The sequence below is a fragment of the Centrocercus urophasianus genome, unplaced genomic scaffold (assembly GCF_019232065.1).
Source record: "Centrocercus urophasianus isolate 14NV4802_14NV808 unplaced genomic scaffold, USGS_Curo_1.0 seq_11, whole genome shotgun sequence".
In the NCBI taxonomy this organism is placed as follows: domain Eukaryota; kingdom Metazoa; phylum Chordata; class Aves; order Galliformes; family Phasianidae; genus Centrocercus; species Centrocercus urophasianus.
This window is the reverse complement of record NW_024884253.1, coordinates 54090236-54115539: the sequence shown is the minus strand read 5'-3', so window position 1 is coordinate 54115539 and position 25304 is coordinate 54090236.

The following is a 25304-nucleotide window of genomic DNA, read 5'->3' as shown; positions in this document are numbered from 1 at the left end:
GTAATATTTTGCACAGCTGTTCACCTTTTTTTGTTGTTGTTGTTTTTGTTTTGTTTTGTTTTGTTTTGTTTTGTTTTTGTGGGGTTGGGGTGGGAGGAGAATTGTTTTGCTTACCCTTAAAACAATGCACTCAAGCTCTTTTTTTTCCCCATAGATTTCTTCATCTTAATAAAAAATGAAATTGTTCCTTAATATCAAGCTATGGTGCATCTAGGAATAAAACACAACACATTTAACTGTCCTTTAAAAACATTTAAGTGGCTTCATTATCCTTTATTTACAGCTTATCAAATCTGACTTGTAAATAGCAGTGTATTCATCAACAGCAGCAAAGCTTGCATAAATAACAGTTATGAGTCTAAAATGATAATTACCACAATCTAATGAATCACATAAATCATTTATAATGAAGAAATAAACGACTTAGAAATGAACACATTAATAACTAAGAGTGGTGTAGTTTTGTTGTTGTTTTTATTTCATTTTTCACGGGCACTGAATAGTTTAATTTATATGGTGTATCCATAGGAAGTACAACTGGAATTCTATCAGTGAAGTAATTAGTAATTAATCTAAAGAGATAAACTTATCTAGCTGAGTCCAAATTGAAAAATCACTGTTAAAACCATCATTAAAGTAAGAACAGTACTATAAAATTTTAGTAAATGACCAATAAGGATGCAAAGAAAATTCAATGTCTTGAAGAAACAATTTACCAAGCATAACATTTATGAGTCTCCTACCACGTCCAAAGGAACTGATTAAAAAAAAAAAAAAAAAAAAAAAAAAAAAAAATTCAAAAAAAAAAAAAAATTACAATTAAAAAAAATTATTTATATCCAAACACCGCCAAAAAAAATTATAAAAAAAAAAAAAAAAAAAAAAAAAAAAAAGTATTCCAAGATGGAAACACAGGTTATTTAAATAAAAGTGTGTATATTGACATATGGCAATTAAAATAATAAAAATAAAAATCTCATTGCCTACACTGAGGTATATTGGGTGGATAAACCTGATTATGACTCTTGCTGATGGAGGTTTTGGATCAGTTATTATGTGGTGTAACAATAGTTATTCAGAGAAACATCTGTTTTCTTCAGTGAGTTAAAAACATGAATAAGATCCTACAACTGCAGCAGAACTATGGTGCATCTGGTGGATTACATTTAAAATAATTTATGTGGTTATTTTTTGGGCTTTGTTGCTGTCGTTTGTTTGTTTGTTTGCTTTTGTTTACATAAACCAGTTTCTATGTATGTATTTCTATGTATGTGAAAATGTGGATTTCCTAACTGTTTACAAATATTTGTGAAGGATATTAATTCAGCAGAACATTTTGTATTTGGACATCTTGAAGGATTTTAATAATATGAATTAAATATTAGAGTTTCTGAAGACTAAATTATATGTGATATGTAATATTTATCATATTATTTTAGTTAATAGTGCTTGATGAAATTTATAATAGAATAGGACAGAATAGGACAGGGTAGGACGGGAGAGGATAGGATAGGATAGGATAGGATAGGATAGGATAGGATAGGATAGAAGTCCAACTGCCTGACCACTTCATGACTAGGTGAAAAACAAAGCATGTTACTACCCAAATGATTCTTGAACACTGACAGGCTTGGAGAGTCAAACATGTCACTAGGTAGCCTGTTAAACTGCCTGACAGCACTCACAGGAAATAAATTATTTTTAATGTCCAGACTGAACCACCCCTGTGCAGTTATCATGTAATGTGTTGCATCCTACATTTCAGCAACCAATAAGTGACATCTGATAAATTAAAGTTGGCAGAGGAGAATGACTGGCAATATGTCCAAGCACTTTTCAACAGACAAAGGGACATATCACTCTCTGTAAAATCCTCATGACTGTCAGGTATCACACAGATTTCTACTTGATATCTGACACCAAAGAATGTTTTTTTCTGTTCAGTAATGTATTATGAACTTGTAAGTCTACATTCAAAATTAACAGTAGTAAAATTAATAATCATTCTAGAATTGTTTATAAATTATTTTTTATATCAGGTGGGATAAGGAAAGTTGGCTTTCATTCACACTATTCATTTATGCACGGTATTTCTGACAGAAAATGCAACAAGGATGATAAAAATTTGATTAAGATAAATATCCATCATATAATCAGCTAACTTGATATAAGTACATTTCAAAAGAAAATGAATATTTATTTAAAAGACTCTAAAATATTCATAGTTTTTTAATTGGTGACAAATGCATACGATTTTTGTGGAGATTCTAAGGACAAAGCTAATTTTCACCTTGATTTTTAAATCATATTTTATTTTAATATAACTTTTACACTCCACTCTCATGGTTTCTCTTTCTTCCTTCTCAAATAACTTCTTTTTGGATAAGTTAGAAGCATATAAATATACTGGGATCTGATAAAATAGTCTGTATTTTATAGCCCATTCTCATCATGCTGATTGGTACAAATCACTACCTAGTACCCATCAGTACCAATCTGTACCAGAGGCATTTTTTCTAGTTAATATTGTTGGTTATATCACAGCACTCAGTGGATGAAATGTTATAAAAAATAAATGAGTTAAATTACATTCACTTTCCCTAATTTGTGACATACTATTTCAAAATCTACATAAATTGACAAGGACCAAAATTTTGGTGCCTGATGTAGCCATCTAGCATTCATGCATTGTAAATACATATTCATATTTATGGCTTAATCATTTTTAATGGTTCCTGTGCATAAAATATCACACGTTAATTTTGTACTATTTGCCATGAGGAGATGAAATGTCTCAAAACAAACTGTTTGTAGAAATGAGTATGATATTAAGGTAGTTTTTTGAAATAGCAGAAAACTCGCAGCTTCAGTTAAGTGAGGGGCAGATGGCTCTGCTTTGGGAAAGTGAGAAATACAATCCCAGGACAGCATTCAGCAGATGTCTGAATGCATCAGCTCCAGCTGACCTGACAGGTTTGCACTTCCTCCACTCCACGCATGTCCAAAAGCAGGAACAAAGCAAGCAAAAGGAAGTAAACCACAAGCAATACTGCTACTGAGCACAGAGAAAATTATTTAAAGACATAAAACCAAAACCTAAAAAATCTAAATCAAATAGCACCAACAAGCAAGCCTCTCCCCCAGACAACAGAACAAAACAAAACCATCAAGATCATTCTACCTTGGATTTACTTTTTCTGGGGAGAGGAAGGAAATGTTAGGAAAATGAAACAGGATCAATTCACAGTTCTGTTATACTTACTCCCCATAGTGCATATATGTACAGCATATGGCATATATGAGTAATTTAGATTTGAAAAGATTTTGATTTTCTCTTCGGAAAATGTATACATTCCTATAGAATATTTACTTGCACTTGGCTGGGACTGGAAGTAGGAGGAGAGGCAAGGTAAGGAAGGTAAGGTTTTGCTCTGAGCGTAGACCAACATTCATATTGCAGCACAGCTTCAACATGGTTTTCAGCACAATCAGAGCTCTTAAGGGCAAGCAGTGCCCCTAAGATATGGGACAACTCTTATGAAAGGTCTGGTGTCACATATGTTGTGGATGTATTAAGGACCAGGACCAGAAATAGAAGCTGTAGATAAGAAATTGACAGCACAGTGGAACAACAAGCGTTGGAATTACTGGCCTTGCCACAATTTAGGATTGTGTGGTATCTTTTTTAATAATCTTATATTAAAAGCAAACAGAAAAAAAGAAAAAGAAAAAAAAAAAAAAAAAAAAAGATAATTATGATAGCTAGTAGTAATTAAACACTATGTTTCCACTAAGTTCAACAGATTGTCCTAGATGAAGGATGGCTTGGAAATACCTGAGAAGTTCTAGATTAAACCATGGCTGTTGCTGGATAATTTAGCTAATCTTAATTAAACAATCAAGATACTAAATCCTTGAGTATAAACTTTGTGAATATTAAGTAACTTAATTTCAAAACAAACTTTTCTTTTCAGACCTAATCTCCTATCAATCACTGGAATGTTTCGAATTTCATTACTGTTTTTCCTCTTTAGTTTATGATGCAATGCATCTTTATAATAATCTCAAGTCCCATGATGCTTACAAAACTCTGAGGGACAATTTCTTAGTCATTTTTAAAAGTACTTCATCATCTCAGAGCCCTTGAGTTGGATTATTCTGGATGCAACCTGACTATGCTTATATATTTATTTTTACCTTTATTTTTGTATTTGTTTATTTACTAAAGTAGTTGACGAGGAATTAAATCTGTAAGAGAACAAAGATTTTTGGTATTAACTGCGAGGGCAAACGTATCAGGATTTTGATGTTTGGATAAGGTTCGTTTGTTGCTCAGCAAGAAATGCAATGATCTAGTGCAATGATCTAGTGGCAGTGATCTATAAATTGCAGCTAATCATAGTCTTTCAGCACTTTGTGACCCTCAAGTGCAGATGATGTGTGATATTGATAAAGTATATGTATCACTTGCCCTTTTGCCTGATATTGCCACAGGGGTAAAACATATACTCTACTAGAACAGGGTACGCTTCTCCAATTCCATTACGGGCTTTTTTACTGTGTAGGTTGATGTTCACAAACACAGTTCCTAAAAGACTTAGCAAAAATGCACGTAGGCACCAACTAGTAACATAAATTTTATAATTTTATTGTCCCCTGAAGCATGAAAGATCTAAGAGGATGCAAATGATCATGCCTATAGACAGGAATTGATAAAAAAATTCACAGCCTAAGACCTACCAGTATTGAATTACTGTATGATGTCATTCCCTTGAAACCCAGTGAGTTTTGCTATAAATGAGGGAGAGAAGAAATATTGGGCTTTGTGAGAACTAAATTGCATTGCATGGTGGTAGTCAGGCTGTCTGTAAATGAGATTAAAACAATTCCTATTGTATAGATCTGTGCAGAGATGTAATGCAGGGGAAAATGCTCAGATGAAAACAATAAAAACTGAAGTTAAACTGTAAATCTAATCAGCATCGATTGGCGGTGGCTTTGGAATTTGTGCACTGAAAATATTCTTTTGTTATTTTTAATAGCTCTTAACAATACAATTTGGAGGGAGCAAAACCACAATCACCATTGATTTTTCTTTTTAATACTTACAGAAATATTTTCCTTTTTTTCTACATTTCTAGTTATTTCCTTTCAAATGCTTTTTCAGTGTCAGCACTAAACACAAAGATTTTGCAGTTTTTACAATAGTAATATTATGATACTCCTGTTTCAATTATGCTAATAAGAGACAAATAATCTGGTCAGAAATTATTACTATCACTTTATTTATATAATTATTTATATAATAGTAATTCCAGCATTCAAATTTGACATCAGCAGAAGAAATTATGAGATCTGTTCTGAAAATAATGTCTTCTATTTTGTCATGTTTTCTCGCAGCATCAGAGGTGGGTGTTGGTAGCATGGCAGTAGATGTTGAACTGTCCCACCAATGTTTCGTAGTACACATGAAGAGTATCTGGGCCTTCCAGATCCTGAGTACCTAGTGGTCACTTTAATACTATTTACTGAGGTTTGTTTTGGGTATTGTCTAGCTTGCCCCTCCTGAAAGTCATATAGATTTTATTGCAAGCATCACTAGATTTTAACAGCGATTTATGTGAATTCTATGTATACCGGATATTTCTAAATGATAATGGAACTCCTATAAAAACAGCATAGACTGTTTTTTTTTTTTTTTTTTTTTTTTTACACCAAAATATTTAAAAGACAGGCCTTAGCAACAAAACCAACCAAGTCTTTCAACACAGGGAAGGGTTAGCTGACTTCATAATTGCCTTCTATGTATTTAAATACAAATAAAGATGTAATTTCTTTATTATCTTAGCAATTATAGCAGTACAGTTTTCAACATTGCCCTGATCTCTGTTATTGAAAAAGGTGGCTGTCAGAGCATTTGGAATGCCAGAGGAATTGCCTATTACATAGATTGGACTGGTGTCTGATTTTAGCTTTTTATCTATTGCAACTATTCAACATCCAACACTTGACAATATTTACAAACACTTGGAAAAAAAAAAAAAAAAAAGAAAATATTTTCTTATTTTATTCAAAGCATTGATTTCGTCAGACTCACCGTGCAATAAAAAAGATGTGTACTACTAAATATATAACAGGAAATCTTCAGTTTGGAAGTAGGGAAATTTCTTTCAAAGTATCAGAAATGCAGTGACATTAAAAAGTAACTGAGTAATGAAGATGAATTCTCAGAAATATTGTTCTCATGTATAATCATAGCCTGAGTTTAAGCACTCTCAATATAATCTTACAAATAAGAAGAAATATTCAAAACAATTTGTAATCACTGATAAGTAGAGAAGAATCTAAACATGAAACATTCAAAAGACATAAAATATTTCCTACCACCTGAGAGCATTTATTTCCATTATAATAATAATTACATGCTTGCTAAATATTCACCGTATTAAAACCTTTGTGCTTGAAGTCAAAGCAAGGAAAAGTCAAAATTCATCTCCAGGTATATGAAAACCTTATATTTTTTAAAGTATGTTTATAAATCCAATTGATTGGCTTCATAGAATAAATATTCTTCACAGGAAACACAAGAAAAGAGACAGGAAAAAAAAATTGGGAGTACTTTTTTTTTTTAATTGTAATAACCAGAATATTGATAAAGCTCAATTCAGTTCAGATAACATGAAAATTCTGTGAGTTATCCTTCAGTTTCAGAGCACAGAAGAGGACTTAAGTGCTGATAAAACTTTGAAACCCTTAACTGTCCTGCCGTAGTTACTGCAAGTTTCTGATCCGAGTTCTGCCCACACACGCACCCTTAGTTTTAGTGTGTCCTATAGTTCGCTGACAGGGTAGATGAAGACTTTACAGCTTTTTCTCTCCTGTTGTCTGTCACCATAGGACTGTTTAAGAGTCCAGGGACTGCTGAAATGCTCTTGAGAGCAATTTAATTCAGCTTCCATTAAAGCAGAAATTTTCACCATCCCTCTCTCACTATTTTTAGCAGAAGATATGTAAGTTCAGCTATTTGTTCAAACAACATGTATGGTGAAGTCTCTGGTGACTGGAAAAAAAAGGGAAATATCACAACCATTTTTTAAGGAGGGTGAAAAGGAAAAACAGGAACTACTGACCTGTCAGTCTCACTGCTGGGAAAGATCATGGAGCAGATCCTCCTGAAAGCTATGCTAAGGCACATGGAAGACAGGGAGGTGTTATGGGAGAAATAGCATGGCTTCACCAAAGGCAAACCCTGCTTGATCAGTCAAGTGGTCTTTTATGATGGTGTAACTGCATCAATAGACCTGGGAAGAGTCATTGATGTTATCTATCTGGACTTCAGTAAGATCTTTGAGATAGTACCCTACAACATCCTTCTCTCCAAATTGGAAATACAGGGATTTGATGGGTGAACTGTTCAGTGGATGAAAAACTGGCTGCAGGATAAAATTCAGAGAGTGGTGGTCAATGGCTCAATATCTGGATAAATATCAGTGAAGAACCCCACAGGGGTCTGTGCTGGGACCGATATCTTCATCAGTGACACTGACAGTGGGGTCAAGTGCATCCTCAGCAAATTTGCTGGTGGCACATCTAAAGAATATGAAGCCATTCAAAGGTACCTAGATAGGCTTGAGCAATGAGCCTCGTGAGGTTCAACAAATCCACATGCAAGGTCATCCACCTGGGTTCAAGGCAACCTCCACTACCTATACAAGATGAGGGATGAAGGCACTGAGAGCAGTCCTGTCAAGAAAATATCTGGGGTTACTGATGTATGGCAAGCTGGACATGAGCCAGCATTGTGCCCCCACAGGCCAGAAAGCCAACTGTATCCTGGGCTGCATCAAAATAAGTGTGGCCAAGGGAGATGATCCTGACCCTCTACTTTATGCTGGTGAGGCTTTGCCTGGAGTACAGTGTCCAGATGCAGAGTTCTGAGTCCTCTCCTACAAGAGAGACATGGACCTGTTGGAATGTGTCCAGAGAACTGCCACAAGATAAGCTGAAAGAGCTGGGGTGTTTAGCCTGAGGAAGAGAAGGCTCCAATGTGATCTGACAGTAGCCTGTCAATATCTAGAGGGGAGTACAGGAAAGGAGGGGACAGAAAATTTAGCAGGGGCTGTGGTGATTGAACAAGGGGAAGTAGATTCATGCTTGAAGAAGAGGGTGGTGAGGCACTGGAACAATTTGCCCAGCAATGTGGTGGATGTCTTGCTCCTGGAAACATTCAAGGCGAGGCTGGATTGGGCCCTGGACAACCTGGTCTAAGTGTGGATGTCCTTGTTCATTGCAGGGGAGTTGGACTAGATGATCTCCCTTTCAACGTTACGTATTCTGTGATTCTGTGATTCTATGAAATATTTGTACATGTAAACACACTGGCCTTACATTACATTTTGGCACAGTACGAAAACCTACTGCCAGAGCAGATTTAACAAAAGAAACTCTGTTGATGAACTACAATAATTACTGAATCATTTCTTCTGTCATTCTAACTCCATTGGTGAGTAGCGGGTGTGCTGTTTTTGGGGACTAAGTATTCTCTTGAGTGATGAATTAAAATAAGAGATAACTGAACCATAATTAAAAACAAAGGATATAAATTACTCTCCCTTCAGAAGTGAAGAGCTACTAATAGGTGAAATAATAAGCAATACTGAATATCTTCTTGACCTACAATTGGTCTTCACGTGCTTCTGAATAATCTCCTATTTACAACTCCTAAAAGCAAATTATTTGCAGTGACATGAGGGAGAATGGGGTACAATTAGGAAGAAGTGGGCATGGAGGGCAAGAGTATAAAGTTATTTTCGAATTGCATTATAATACAGAAAATATTGAACTGACAAGAGAGAAAATACTAATCTAAAAAGAAAAGTGAAATGAGGTAAAGGAAATACATCTCATAGAAGAATTGCTTCTGAAGGAAAGAAAAAACAAAGAATCATTCTACTGAGATTTGACTACATCAGGGAACTGTGTGAGATATTAGATTATAGGTACAAATGCAGTAGAAAGGACAAACAATGCTGGAGGAATTATAATCTCTCTAAAGAAATAAATGACTTATTCTGCAACCAGAGAGGAACCTGGTTGTTGATATCCCTTAGAGACCTATTCCAGGAAGAGTAGTGTTTGCTGTTCACAATAATTTCTCAGCCCAAACTTGATTTCACTGCTTTACTTAAGCATTTTTCATCATTTATTTAGCATCTCACAGCTTCATCCACCTTTTCTTAGAATGGCTGCTCAATATGATCCATATAATAGATTGAAAACCTGAAAGCATTTTATGCCTAAAGAAAAATAGATATTTCATTGGAACACTGCAAAAGAAATTAAGAGCAGATACACACAAGAAAAATATCCTTGACATTGATTGTTATTCTTCTAAAGAAATAATTTTTACAATGTGACTTAAATCCCTGACTATTTTAAAGGTATGGATGTATAAATTTAAGATTGAAAATGCAGTAACATCATGAGTCAAGATGACTTATCTAAAATATATAAAGGTCAGACCCTGCTTTTTTCAGTAGTTCAGTAGTAAAATATGCAGCAATGTCATATAACCCAGGTACAAGCCAGCAACTAGTTCTCCATGAAGCTCAAATCCTTACAAAGCTCAATAAGCTTAACAGTTTTAAGTCCCAGTTACCTAATGAAGTACATTCTTTAGGCACAGTAATGCAAATACCAGTCCCAAACCTCAGGGAGTGTGAAGCTTCTTATAAGTGAGATAAACTCCACACTATGTGAGCCAGGGCTTTTCTGGGACTGATCTGAAGTTGTAGAATGAAGAACTGCTAGATAACAAATCCACTTCAAAGATCAAAGAACAAGGTGCTGTCTACTAGAATGGTAAATAGACCAGTGTGAGCACTTAAATTGTTCTCTAAGTCCCTTCCTCCTCATTCTCTTTTGAATATCAAAAAGCAGATAAGTAAATGATATCTGATAGGAAGCCACATTCAGGGGGAAACATGTAGAGAAGGAAGATATCTATGAAAGTTCAATATAATGTACTTCCCTCAAACATAATTTTTATGTGTTCACTGATGTCTGCAGCATAAATTATTGATACCTGTGAGCATCAGTAAAGCATCTAACTACAGAGTAACTTTAGGTACTAACCCTGAAATTTTGTCTTCAGTTATACCATTCATTGGATCACATATCATATTAAAATACATTAGACTTTCTGGATTATGGAAAAAAAATTGGTTAATGAGGTGCTAGTAATGTTTCAAAATATATTTCCCAAGAAATGAACTGGTCTTCACTTTGTTAAACTGAAAATCAGAAACCTTTTGCTAATGGGTAAACAGAAAGACACAGACATCTTCTGCATATATGTACACATATGTGTACACATATACTTTATAAATGAGAACAATAATTACCTGATTTGATAAGTTTTAAAAGACACAGAATGTAAAGGACATTCACAATATGAACATATCATCTAATATTTGTTAACTTGTATTATAATAAGAAAGTTTCTATGCACAAAGACTACTGTATATCTTTGGTTTCCTCAGAATTAGGGGCCTTGAGCACCTCCCCTATGAAGACAGGCTGAGGGAGCTGGGCTTGTTCAGCCTGGAGAAAAGAAGGGTGTGGGATGATGTAATTTCAGCTTTCAGTACCTAAAGGGAGCTTTAACAGGAGGGGAATCAACTCTTTGAAAGGACAGATAACAACAGGACAAGGGGAAATGACGGGAAGATTTAGTTTGGATGTCAGGGGGAAATCCTTTATGGAGAATGGTGAGGTGCCGGAACAGGGTGCCCAGAGAGGTCGTGGATGCCCCATCCTTGGAGATGTTCAAGGTCAGGTTGGATGGGGCCCTGGGCAGCATGGTCTAGTATTAAATGGGGAGGTTGGTGGTCCTGTGTGTGGCAGGGGGGTTGGAGATTCATGGTCCTTGAGGTCCCTTCCAACCCAGGCCATTCTGTGATTCTGTGATTCTGTGATATGCAGAAGTTGTACTTTAGCTTTTAACCTTTTTCTTTATACATATATTTAACTTAAAAATATACCTGTTGTGTTTTGCATGTCTAAGAACATAGACTTACATGCCTACTATTGTTTCTGAGTCCTCATATGTCGAAATATTTAAAAGGTATTCCAAAGCAAATGGATTAAACTGGTGTTTAATAGGTAAAACTAGTTACTCCACACATGTGTACAACTTACCAATATCCTGAGATTTTTCCTTCCTAAGTCAGAGGAAATAAGATGTGGTGCTGACATAAATGTCATTTAACCTCTACCTTAACTATAAAGGTTTTTTTTGTTTGTTTGTTTGTTTGTTTTCTTATGGGAGTGCATATCATTTAAGACAAGTGAAATTAAATCTTTATATTTTTGTCACTGATATTTGATGTCTCTGCTATGAGTGTTATAAACAACACACATACATTTGTTTACCTGATTGCTGCTATTCTGTCAAGAGCTTAAGTACAAAGCATCATTATCCTGGGGGGTGCCTAGAGAGTGACATAAGAGACAGACTGCACTTTTAATTATCCCTATCTCTTATTCCTGATTAAAAACTACATTTAAGTGCGGTTTTAAGTTCTTGTTTCTTAGTGTTCAAAAGGGAATTGACTCACAATCTAGGTAACCTGTGCAACTTATCCTAAAAAAAAAAAATTATTATTCTAAATAGCAGTTATCTACTGAGTTACAGAATGTAACTATGAAAGAGACAAGGAGACAAGGTGAAATACATGGAGTAAAAAAAAAAAAAAAAAAAAAAAAAAAGCAAGGATCGTTATAGCAAATATGAAAAAGAAACAGAGGTGAGCTAATAGAAAGGGGAAAAAAATAAAACACCAAAAAACAAGTGTAATTATAAGCCTCCAGAGAAAAAATAAACATGGCTCTTTTTTTTTCAGATATGAGTACATTTCAGTATAATGGTATATTTGATAATGCACTTTAGTAGAATGATATATGTGATAATACTAAAGCATGAGGATGGCAGGTGATTACTGGTCTGTAAGCGGAGTGCAAGTCTTTTATTCTCAAAGAAATCACATTTTAAGATTAATTGCTGGGTATTAACTGTTTCATGGCTTATGTATACTGACATCGCAGTGTTACTATTGGATAAAATGATTCAGATGGAGCAGAACTGGCTGTAATTCTATAAAATGTTTCCTTATTCTTTTCATATAGAACGTTTTGTACAAAGCCTTAATTGTTCCCATAGTTTGTTTTGTTTTCTGGTTTTGTTTTTGTTTGTTTGTTCATTTTTTTTTTTATTTTTTGAGAGTCACTTAATAGCATAGTCAAGGCAAATGCACGATCTGTGGAAGAACTGTGAGGTTCCATGCAGTTTCTGTAACTTAGTTCAGACAGGGAATGAGCATCCTTGCTGTTTCTGATGCGGTTGTCAGAGGGAGAACTCTTTCTGTAGCCATATTGACTGATCATGTCTTGAAAGAACGAAAAAATGCAGCAGCAAAGACATCAAAACTATTTTTAACTTCATTGTAAGTTAAAGTGTTCTTAACACTCTGGAAACAGACCTTTCTCCAGCAGAGTGCTATCACAATTGTCTCAGGTGTCGAAGCATAACTATACTGCACACTAAAAATGCTGGAAAAGTGTGGAATAACATTTCAATGACACGGTTTGTTGTAACAGGTACAAAGCTCACCATTTTCTGCGAGGTGCATGCAAACTCACACAACTTCTGGAGTCAGCAGACCTTTTCTGTGCACATCTGGAGACACATTGGGTTCTTACTGTCAAAACTTATCACATCCTGACTTCATTGTTGCCAATTTTTCCCCTAGGAGCTTAAAGTTCCCTCTTGAACTAAAAGATGTGAAACACTGTATCTTCTCTCTTCTAATTCAGCGAGAAAAGACGAGCAACACAGGAGTTGAAAGAAGCAACTTGTTTTTTAAAGCTACAATGCCTTACTGGAAATTGTAAACTTGTCAGAGCTGCATTATTATTTGAATAAGTCACATTGCTGCACAGTATATAAACCATAAGCCTCCCTTTGCTGTATCATTAATACTTCTACTCCCGCTAACTCTAACTTTAAATAAGATGAATTTGCTTAAGTTTTACACACAAACATCCTTGATTTACTAAAAAACGGCATGAAATGTTTTGCAACGTCTGACAATTTATCATGCATGCAGTTCTCAGCCAAGCTCAACATAATTGGAACTCATATTGTCAGCTCTAATCTCTTGGTCCCTTTAAGTTACAGGTGGATATGTTAATAACAACAACAACAACAACAATAATAATAGGAAATAAAAGAGGAGAAAAGAAAGCAGCTAGTAGTTCTAATAATTATAAAAAGTTATTAATGATAATGCCTTAAACCTCTTTACAACTCCTTAAATTAGGATCAAACAAAAGACTTTGCAGAGCAAAGCCATAAAGACTGCACGTGAAGATTATTAAAATTCATTTGTTTCTACAAAATCTCTCTGCAATAAAACCAGTTTCAAATGATTCTAGGTTAGTTTCAAATATGTGGCTTATAATTATATTATGTTATCACTTTCTTTTCCTTCCTGTGGTACAAATATCATTAAGAGTAGTCATTTAAGTAAGCCTTAGAAATTTAGAATCTTGAAATTAATTTTGGTTTCCCAGAGGCTGATATCCTGTATTTGGCTCATTCTCAGAACTATGGAAAATTTACATCCCCAAGACAATTTGGAATAGTAATATCTGATAAAAGTCTGATAATCTGAAAAATCTGGCAATCTGAATTTTCATGTCTTGGGCTGTAAAAATTATCAATATTTTCTTCTTAGTGTTGATGAAGACAAAGATTAATACATGCATGTATTTTGAGACTGAAAAATAATTCTGTCATTGTCACTGGAACTTGATATGAGTGCACTTGACTCACAAAGAAACCATGGAATTTCAGTGTTAAATTGTAAATCAGCATTTTTCGGTAAACCTCAGCAAGTTCATAGATCAGTGACATAAATTTTACATTGCCTCAGACTTTACCAAGAACACTGCTAACAACCAATAATTCTTTCATTAATTTTATACGTATCTGAATAGATCACATTCAAATTGCACTGCCTAAGAAGGCCTTTATTCTTGTAAAAAAAATGGAAAGAGGGGCCTACTTGCTTAAGAGTGTGTTTAGCTCACTTAAATGAGAAGTTTAAAATGTTTTCACCTCTCATACAAGTTTGAGTTGGATACATATATATATATATCTCGTGGAGATTTGAACTACTGAAAAGAAGTATTTGAAGCTGAAAAATACTTTAAGCTTTAAAGTGGAAGATTTCAGACTGAGAAAAATGAAAATGACAGCGTTTATTTTTTTTTCAGAGTGAGATACCTTATGATTCCCACTCATAATATCCATATAAATTCATTACTACCAATTAATCTGTCTGTTCTTTTTATCTCTGCTCTTTATATCTAGCTCCTTTTGTTATTTGTAAAATAAATGAAAGAAAAATCTGTGGTCTTTACAGCTTTTATTCATACTGTGTTAACAGATCAAAACTCCCATTGGGCTTTTAATGAGGTGAGAGCTTTGAACAGACAGAAAGATTTTTAAATTTTATTTTCTGTTTATATATTAGTATTTCTCATCTCCTAAAAGAAATGTGATAAATTGAGTGTTTCACTGTCATGTTTGTCAGTTGAAATGTATCCACATATTATTACTTAAGCCTTGTGTCTTGAGCTTAAAACTTCTTGTTGTCTTCTCATTATTGCCCTGCAAATTCATATATTACTTCCCCATGATTTTTATTATCTCAAGAGAACATTATTAGAGTAAATCAAGTCGTGATATTATTGTTCTCTTCGGTAGCTGTTTTTTAAGACATTGGTGTATTCTGCTTTGTACACCAGATTTGAAATAGAGCTGTGTGTTTGCAAATGCAAATAGTCCTCTAACGTGCTATTCAGATGTTTCTGGTATCCAATTTTGCAAAGCAAACAAACAAATAAATAAATAAAATCAAACCAAAATAAGAATCCAAGGTTCATTTGTTGGGAGATATGGGCAAAAAAAACTGTGAGTGCTAAAGCAGATGGAAAAAAGAATTCAAGGTACTGTCACGCACATAATATATCTTGACAAAGTCATTTCTAGACTGTCTGGATTAGTACTGTCATCAGACTTGGGAACCAGCCCTAAGATATTTGTTTTGAGTATGAATACTATGTTGAGCTGAATCTGGAAGTCTGTGGATATGAAGTCATAAGAAGACTTATTGGAAAGTCTTACTCTTATGGAACTCTGATGAGATCACTGTTAAGTATCTGAATTACCAGAAATTCTGAGGTTTCCAAAATTAGTTCTATAATCATTATTATTATAAAATATGTTTTAAAAAACTAGTGTGGTTATGTTGTTTTCATAAACTTTTTATTTAGTGCATTGTGAATCTTCTCTAATTCTTTAATTTTAATCACTAATAAACCATTAACCCAAATCCTGCTTCCACTCTTTGAAACTTCTTCAAAATAAAAATTCAGTTGAAGGACAAGGACTGTGAAATTACAGAGCACATGCAAGTAAATAATAAAACAACAACAATACAGAAAGCCACCAAAATCACCACCTAAATCAACATCTAAATGTTCTTTATTTTTCCTTTCCATTTTGCCATTTTGTTGGCCAAGCTTACCAGTTTCCCAGTGATTAAGGAATGACAAGTAATAATTTTTTTGTGTGTGTAACTATCTGTAAGGAATGAATTAGACAATAGTTGTTTCTCTGATTCCAAGAGAGGTCCATCTCTTTGGTGTGTCTGTGTTGCTTTGAGAATATTTAATTTGTCCATAGCACCCATGAACATTTCCAGCTGTCATATCTTCAATTTACACTCCTTGATACATCTTATTACTACTTCCTCTATAATTATTTTTAATCTTCTTTGTCCAGCCTCTCATTTTCAATTGTGTTAACATTTAATATTCTGTATAATTTGTCCTTTCTTATCTTCTATTACATTTTTTGCATCGTTCCAGAGATGTGCAGTTTGATCAATAAGGAAATGTGACGTACTTGTGAAGATGGAAAAGATGTATTTCAGTACAAGACAGGAAAACAAGGATGTAGTAGGCAAGTCATTTTAATACTGAAGATGCCACTTTGTATCCATGGGTGAAGGTGAGCAAAGGTAGAATGGAAGACTCAGAAAACAAAAAAACAGATGGTCAAATGCCATCAAGTAGAAATCAATTTATACAAATAAATAACTTCTGAATCCAAACAACCTTGTTCATTTTGAACTATAAGTTGTATCACAAGCAATGATGTTTTTGAGGAGAAAAGAAAGAACACATTATTTTGCACTAAAAATCTTTAAATGGTCAGTCTCTCCTTGGCAAGTATTTTATAGTATCATCTCTCAGAAGTCTTTGGAAATATGGATCCAATTTAGGTTCTCCATATATCTGAGGGGGCAAGATATATCTTGTCTATATTGGGGAAATTACAGTATACATCTGTACATGTTATGGACTGATCTGATTCAAAGAAGCTCTGCAGAAAAGGAGCTAGGTGTCCTGGTGGACAACAGGTTGACCCTGAATTACAGTGATAAACTGGGGTGCGTTAAAAAAAGCATGACCAGCTGATTGAGGGAGGTAATATTTCTCCTCTACTCTGCTCTTCTGAGGCCACATCTGGAGTACTGTGTCCAGTTCTGGACTCTGTAGTTCAAGAAAGATATGGAACTTCTATATAGAGTCCAATGAAGGACTGCAAAGATTAGAAGGGTCCTCAAGGATCTCTCTTATGAGGAGAGGCTGAGAGACCTGGGGAAGTTCAGCCTGGAGAAGACAAGATTGAGGGGGGAGAGGGGGGGGCTTATCAACACTTATAAATCTAAAGGATGGCATCAAGAGGGCAAGGCCAGGCTGTCTTTGATGGTGTCCAGTGTCAAAACAAGCAGCTGTGGGCTCAAACTTGAACACAGGAAGTTTCATTGGAACATAAGGAAGAACTTCCTTACTCTGGGGGTGACAGAGCACTGGAACAGGCTGCCCAGAGAGGTTGTGGAGTCTTATTCTCCAGAGATATTCAAAACCTGTCTGGATGCCTTCCTGTGCAATGTACTCTAGGGACTTTTCCAACTGCACAGGTTGTTGGTGATTAGGCCAGAATTAGGATTAAATGAATTAGTGATACAGGTCAGGTTATGCACTGCATAGATCAGTTCTTAAAATTAATTTGGCTATGCCTTTTACAGCAGATATAACCAAGACCTTACATTAGGTACACAAGCACGTTTGTATGTCTGCAACACAGAGTGGTTGTGTCAGTATTTTCATCCTGCTTATCACTATTTTAAAGAGCATTACATCGCTTCTTTTAGAGCAGTATGATGTCTACAAAGTAAGGGTTTTTTTGTTTTGCTTTTTTGTGTTTTTTTTTTTTTTGGTTTTTTTTTTTTTTTTTTTTTTTACAAGAACAAGTAGCGAAAGCAAAAACTTTGTTCTTCCTAAGTACTGAATTTAATTTATTCCTGAGAATGCTCATTGAAGGCAGGGTAACAGAGATCCATGAACATTATGCAACATAAAACAGCATGTGCTAAATGAAACATTTCAGTAGAGAAATGCTTAATTAATGCCATTATGAAAGCTGAGATGAAGTCTCCTGAAGTATCATTTTCATCTGTGTTTAATAAAGTAGATTCAGAACAGAAGGGCTGTGTGAATAGGCAAAGAAGATAAACAGAATTTAATGCCTGAAGATAAATATGAAAATTGAATAATGTGAATTTGGTTTTGAACTATACTCTTCCAGGCCTCCAGAGATTTTGCTTTAATACATGCACACAACTCTGAGTTTGGATTTCTGCTTTCAAAGTAAAAAAAGCCTTTATTTGATATGTTCAATTTTCTCTCAAATACACTGTGAATGACAGAAAATAACATATATATGGTAAAAATAACCCACATTTTTTTTAATAAAGCACTGTCATTTTTATGGTAACTAAGCTGAAAACCAGGGAAATACAAACCAAGCATGTGTAATTCCGTGCTAAGTTTGATATAAACTGACTACAGGCTTTGGTGTTTAGTAATGAAGAGTAATGAAGCATTCATTCAAGGGTTCTCTCTTCTGTTTTTGTTTTATTCCTTGTTTGTTATTATGGATTCTTGTATTCTCTGAGATAGTTTTTTTAAATTATTATTATTTTTAATTTTGCTCATGATGCCATTTAGGAAGTAGAATCTATTCTCCTTCGTGATACTTCTTTAAATTTGTATACTCAGTAATTCCTTTTGGGTAAAATGGCAGCAGTTGAATAGAAGAATAGCACTTTTGAGGCCACACCTTGAATACTGTGGCCATTTCCATGCTCTCCAGAACAAGAGGAGCAGACACACTAGAGAGAATCCAAAGAACAGCAACAAAAATGTTGAAAAAACTAGATCATCTCTCCTTGAGGAAAGACTGAGAGAGCTGGAACTTCTCAGTCTGGAGAGGAGGCTTGGTGAATTTCATTAATGTCTTTAAATACATGAAGGGAGGGTGTAAAGAGAATATATCCAGGCTCTTTTCAGAAGTGCCCAGCAACAGGACAAGTGGTAATGGGCATAAATGGAAACATAGAAAGCTCTGAATGAATATCTGGAAACACTTATTTACTGCATAGTTGACGGAGCACTGATGCAGGTTGTCAAGACGAGTCGGAGGTTCCTTCCTGGAACTTCAAAAGTCATAGCAGACATCTGGCTCTAAGTGGCCGGGTTTAAAAAGTGGAGCTGGACTTGATGATCTCCTTATGTCCCTTCCAATCTTAACCACTTTTTGATATTGTCATAAACCATATATATGTGTATTTAGGAGTAACAAATTTCTAGATTTAGAATGTTTTTATAGAGATTATTTCTGGAATTTTGTAACTACTACACATGGGACATCATTAATACTGATGAGAAACTTAGCGTTTTGAGAACTTTATCTGTACTACTTTCTCAACTTTGCAGTTTCAGGGATTTGACTTGTCACAGATTATCACTTTGGTTTGCTCCATTGCCTTAATACTCTCCCTCAAATTCTTACTAAAAGCCCATAAAAAAAAAAAATCTCACTGCATATTAAGCTAATGTCTGACTGAATAAATTATTCCTGACTGAGCACAGAACTATCCTTTGAATATATGAATAACCAAGAGAGTAAGTTCAGTGGTTGTAATGAGCAGCTTGCTCTAATACTTATCTGTGCATTTTTATTTTACTATTGAACTCTATTTCTATTATAGTCATTGCAGCAAAGTCTTCATAATACTGGATTAATAATACTATGAATTACTTGAAACAATAGACCACCTTTTAAAACAATACTCTCAAACTTTTGCACAGTACTTTGCTACATACCTTTATTAAGTTCTTTCAAAATTTCAAAATAATATTTCAAAATAATATAATTAAAACTTTTAGAATGTTGTAATCAAGAGCTTGAAAGATAGGAAGAGTTCAGCATATTTTCATGTATTTTACTGCGTTATTAATATGTTCATATGATCTGAATCCACAGTATATTTCACACTGTGTAATTAATAGAATATTATTCAATATTCATACTTATTCTCTTCATGGTTGTTGTTTTTTGTTTTTCTTCCCCATATCTAGCCTTCTGGACTTCATATAAACCAACACAAAGCAGGTAAATTGGAATAGCTGTTATTTTTCTCTTTCGTTTATTTATTTCCTTTTTTTTTTTTTTTTTTTTTTCTATTATTTTTTTTCTATTTTAGTGACTTTTTCTCTAATATTTCAACTTCAATATTCTTATTCCTTTCCAAAACTTGTCTTCAAAACAGCTCTGGATAGTTAGAAGTTATTATCTTCATTTTCTCAAACAGAGGAATTAAACCAAGAAGATTTTATATCTCAAATTTTAAAAACTTCTATTTTTGACAGAAAATTTTCATAGTATCATTATACAGTAGTACTTTGTATTCTGAGTAGAGTTTTCAGTGACCAACATTATCAATGAGAATACAATGCATTTCTGTAAGTTATACTACAGTACTACAAATTCAAATTAAATAGAAACCACATATGAAAAAATTTTACATGAGCTGTCTTCTGTCACAGATAACAGAAACTTCATTCCACCAGCGAGAGTCTTCTAAAAGGAAGTTCTTTCAGAGGTTCTTCAGATTCTTTTCACAAAACCTTTTTTTTTCTTAATCTACTGTATTTGTGAAGATAAATCTCCTCAAGAAGTGGAAAATTTACTGATTTTTTAAAAGAGTACAATTCAAATAATATTTCTAAGGATTAAGAAACTTCGTATAGCTTCCTAACAACTAATTTTTCACTGAGCAATTGTGAACTGACTTTCACTGAAAGAAGATACTTCTGATGAAAAGCTAATAACTGTCATTCTAAGACCACCTTAGACAGTAAGTCCATTACTTTCTACTAATAATAAGAATAATGGGAATAAAATCCACATAACGAATGAACGTGGTATTTGTTCAGATTGCATAGTTTTCCTCAACACATTATAGATTGTGACATGAACATTTATTACAGATATATTACTTTATCTACATTTATCCATGGGTATGCTCTCTGACTAGTGTAAATCAGTAAAGGTGACTAAAACTGCCAGCTTATCACAGTGTTGCTGTGTATCATGTTCCCTTTTCAGATGAACATAGAGCAGAATCTGTGGGAGCTGCACTGAGAAATGATATTGCCTCTCCTCTCCTGGTCCTTTTAAGTATAGTCCATCAGGAAAACATAAATGTGACCCCTGAGACATACCTGCTAGACTATACAAGATGTGAGTTTTGAGACCATTTTAAAATACTCACCTGTGATCTGTGGATTCCTTTCCTTCTTTAGCCTTTCTCAATTCATTCCCTGACTTTACACTCTGTCCCGTCTGTCCATGCCTGGATTTTCTGTCCCACAAGTCACAGGCAAGGTCAGAAGAGCACAGGCTCTGTCTTTCCAGTCTCTCACTAGACAGACTGCACATCCATGCCAACTAGTGTCCACAGCTGGCTTGTAGAGATTGTTGACATAGAAACATATATGATTCTTGAACAGTGCATGTTATGTGCTTAACTTCTGAAACAGAAACAGGAAAAAGACAGGAACCACAGGCCATAAAGAAAGCAGTAGAATACTGCTGATCTGGTTCACATGGATAAGATTTGTTCCAACAAGCAGAAAAACACAAAGTTTAAGATTAAATATATTATGGCAGCCCTGAAACCCAACAAATATGGTGCTGCTTGCTACTACAAATGCCACAGCATGGTAGCAATGCCATAGTCATCAGAAGTGTGGGCAACTTGCTGTCAAATACTGCAAAGCATTTAATGCTGCACCACTCATATTAAATAGTAAATGACTTGACTTTGCCATTCCTTGCTAATGTTTTGATTTTCTTTGTATTTTTTATTTGTGCATCAGTATGACAAAAGTGTGTGGGATGTTTAAACTTTAAAACATACCATACTGATTTTTCAAAAAGATTTTATTAGCTTACATACTACAAATTAATAACTTTGTAAAGCTTAAAATACTGCTATGAAATGGTGTTTCAGTGTGTGGTGTTCTATCCTGCTGAGTATCATTACTAGGAAATTTATCAGTAATTGCGCATGCATTGTATTTGTATGTTTTATGGTACTTACTTTATTTTCAGGCTGTATGTCTGTCTATCAGCCTATCAAAAAAGCACAGGTAATTACCTCAGATGGTTGCTCTTAGAAAAGTAAGAATAACTCTGAAGAATTCCAGCAGAATTTCAGTGAGCTAATTCATTTAGAGTCTTCAAAATACTGTAGCATCAGCTCTATTCTGGTTGCCATTATAAAATACATTTTATCCTAACATTTTACTATACATTTAATTGCCATTTCATTTTAAGTGATTTCTTACAGAAAAGTGCTATAAAGTTTAACAGGCAATGATAACTTTCCATAGTTTCAGTTAACCAAGACATGAAATTCAAATATAATTCCCATTGTATAATTAATTGTCCTTAAAGCTGGAGAAAGAAGGGAAGATAAAGGCAACAAGATTTTAAGGTTTTATTAATTCAATATATTCAATATCTAGGAAATATGAGAGGGTAAGTCAGCCAGTGTAGGTCATTCCTCCTTTATAGTTTTACCCACGGCAGATGTCTCCCATGTCCATACTTCGTCCCAATAGATAGAAGACCTACAACTGAGATCTTATTTCTCTCATGTTGAAGAGTATTGGAAGGTGTAGTTTCTGGAGGGGGAGTGTTTTCTGGATGAAGGTTGCTTCCTGAGAAGGAGCATTCTGTAATTAGGGACCCCCATAATCAGTTAGGTGAGAAAAATTTCCTTTGTATGATTATAGATATTCCTAATGATCCTTTGCCTGGTATCACAAAGAACTTATCAGAAGAAATTTCAGTACTCTGAAGTACTAACAACAGGATTGAGCTATAGAGTAGTACATAAGTGGTGGAGGTAGAGATAGGTTACAAGAGAGGAGTGTAGAAGCATTGCCCAGTCATGTAGTGATGGTATTAGGAAAATGAAAGCTTAGCTGGAATTGAGAGCTAAGGTACTTAAAGCAACAAGAAGAGCTAATTCTCCATATTAATTCAAAAGAATGTGCAAAGAAAATAAGTTCCTTGTCAAGTGAGGTAGGCAATTTAGTGCCAGTAGGCACAGCAAAGCCTGAAGTACTCACTGCCTTTCTTGCCTGAGCTTTTGCTGGCAAGGTCTCCTAGTTATAATCAGAGACAGAATTCAGGGGGGGAGGAGTGTGACCAGTGAATGATAATTAAGTCAGGTCTTACTACAGAGATCTGAAATAATGCACCTCCATGGGACTATCTACAGGGAACAGACAATATTTTTGCAAGGCCTCTCTCAATTATTGTTGAAAGGCAGTGGGGATTGAAGAGAACCATGACCGATGGAGAAAAGCAAACACTGAATCCACCTTCAAAAAGGAACGGGATAATCCAGGGAGCAAGAGGCTAATAAATCCTGTTTCAGTCCCTGGGACAATCAAGGACACAGTCTATGTGCACATTTATGTACAGGAATACATGGAGAAAAAAAAACCACATTTGATATGAAGCATTTTGTGAGGGATATCTTTCAGATGCTATTCATATTCTTCAGTGAGGAATAAAATGAGATTTATTTTTAGTGAGAAAAAATAATACTGGAAAAAAATTGGCTCCCATATAATGAATAATTTTCCTGTATCAGTCCTTGGCACACTAAGGAGGGTGCTCAGAGTAGTACTAGTAGTTAGTCATCTTACATACAATCTATAACCATGTGCATACTGTACCTTACTTGACACCTTTGTTCCTGATATTGCTTACTTCCTCATCCTCACAGACTTGCCTGTCTATTACCTGTGCTCTGCTCAGGCAATTTCCGTTCAGTCTCTGCTGCAAAGATGTCCACTCTTGCTGAATCCAAAAGATATCTTCTCTAGTATTTCCTTCTCCTAGATGTTCCTACTCTATTTCTGATTTCCCAGGACAGAAGTTGTGGTTACACTGCAGAACCAAATACACAGAGTAGATGTCCAGATGCCAGATGGAGAACTAGCCTTGTGATATAGACCTTGTCCTAGGAATGAGGCACCAATGGTATGTGTGTTTTTTCAGTGAAAGTCATTATAAATTGTACTTTCAGATTTCAACATGCTGCTGAGTGGCAGTGAAACTGTGTAAACTCTGATTTAGCAAGTCGTCAGTGAAACAAACTACAGGCAATTAATTTCAGAACAGTTTAATATTGCCTTCATCACCATTGCTGAAGCTATTGGCTTCTGCCCTGATATTCAGACACATGAGAACTTATCAATGAACGACAGTACGGATTTTGTTTCTTGAAGATGCTTATATAGCTGTCACATTTGCAGATCACATATGACTCTATTTTGCCCATCCCTGCATTCCTACTTGATTTCTTAATGATAAAGAGCTATTTCCACATTCTTTGTAAAAGAGCTTTCACATGAACAATATCACTTTAATTGATAATTTACTGTGGAGATTAAATCAAGCTGCAAGCAGTGTAATCACTTTAAACAAGTCTATAGCACCAATACAATAAGATTTTTGTAACAGTTATAGGTCACAGAATGACAGACATAAAAATAATTTTAAAACCATGAGAGTGGGTATAATTTTTTTGAATTATCCTGCATATTTTCCAAATTATCTGTATTTATGGTGTCAGATTATAGTTACGAATGTAGTGCAAAACAGTTAGAAAGACTCAGAGCTGAGAAATTATTAAAAATATGAGCAAGATATTCACTGATCAGTTTTACATTGTGTCAGATTTTTAACAATGGACTAGCTGAGCTGCTGAGTCCCCAGGAGTCGAGATAACTACAACTCATCAATGACAAAAACAAACCGGAAGATATGTATCAGCTGCATTCTGAACATAGAAAAATCTGCTTCACTGGGGGAGCTGTGATAAACAATTTTCCCTTCTAATTTGAGAGCTCTGAGAAAGAAAATCTCTCCATGCATGAGAATTTGCTGCTATTAACCTGCTAGGCCTAGAATGAGAAGCAGTTCAAATTAGCTACCTATATAAAATGTGAAGCCACTCCAGTCAAGAGAGGTAAATCAACTGGAATGATAATACACAGATTGTGTTTCAGAAGATGTCATTTCATTGTGTGTCTGTGTCTGCATGTGAATCAAGCTGAAAAGAAAATAAATAGTGAAGCCTAAGCAAGTCTGGGAAGCATGAAGTAGATCTCCAAAGAGTGTGTCTAAATTATCACCTTACCTTGGGCACTAAAAAGGGTTACAGATGAATGGAAACTCATTCAAAATGGAAATATCAGACATTGTTCCAATTTTTTAATCATTAGTTGATAGTGTGGACATTCAGCAAAGTGTGAAAAGGAATGCAGAAATAACTCCTGAAGTTGGAAGAACTAATTTCTTCTGTGTTATTTTCAACTGTAAATAATCTCAGAGAAGAAAAGTAAGCAGCAAGAAGTTCTCCTCCATTTTGTTCCCTTTTCTGTCCTCTGACCCCAGTCAGAATGCTGTGGAGTACCTTTCAGGCTGGCCATATCTCTCAAGAGAGGAATAAACTTGTAGGCATGGAAAAGCTTGCATTTTAACACAGTGGTGAACCTACTTATGAATTTGGATTTACCTGGAAATAAAGGTTCATTTAATTAGATATATCTATGGGTTTATTCAAACTTTGGATCTTGTGATCTCCCTAGGCACAGAAATAACTGAAACTTTGATAGTGAGGAGGATGGAGAGAGGTCACTGGAGATGTGGTAACCATGCTAAAATTAAATGAGAGAGG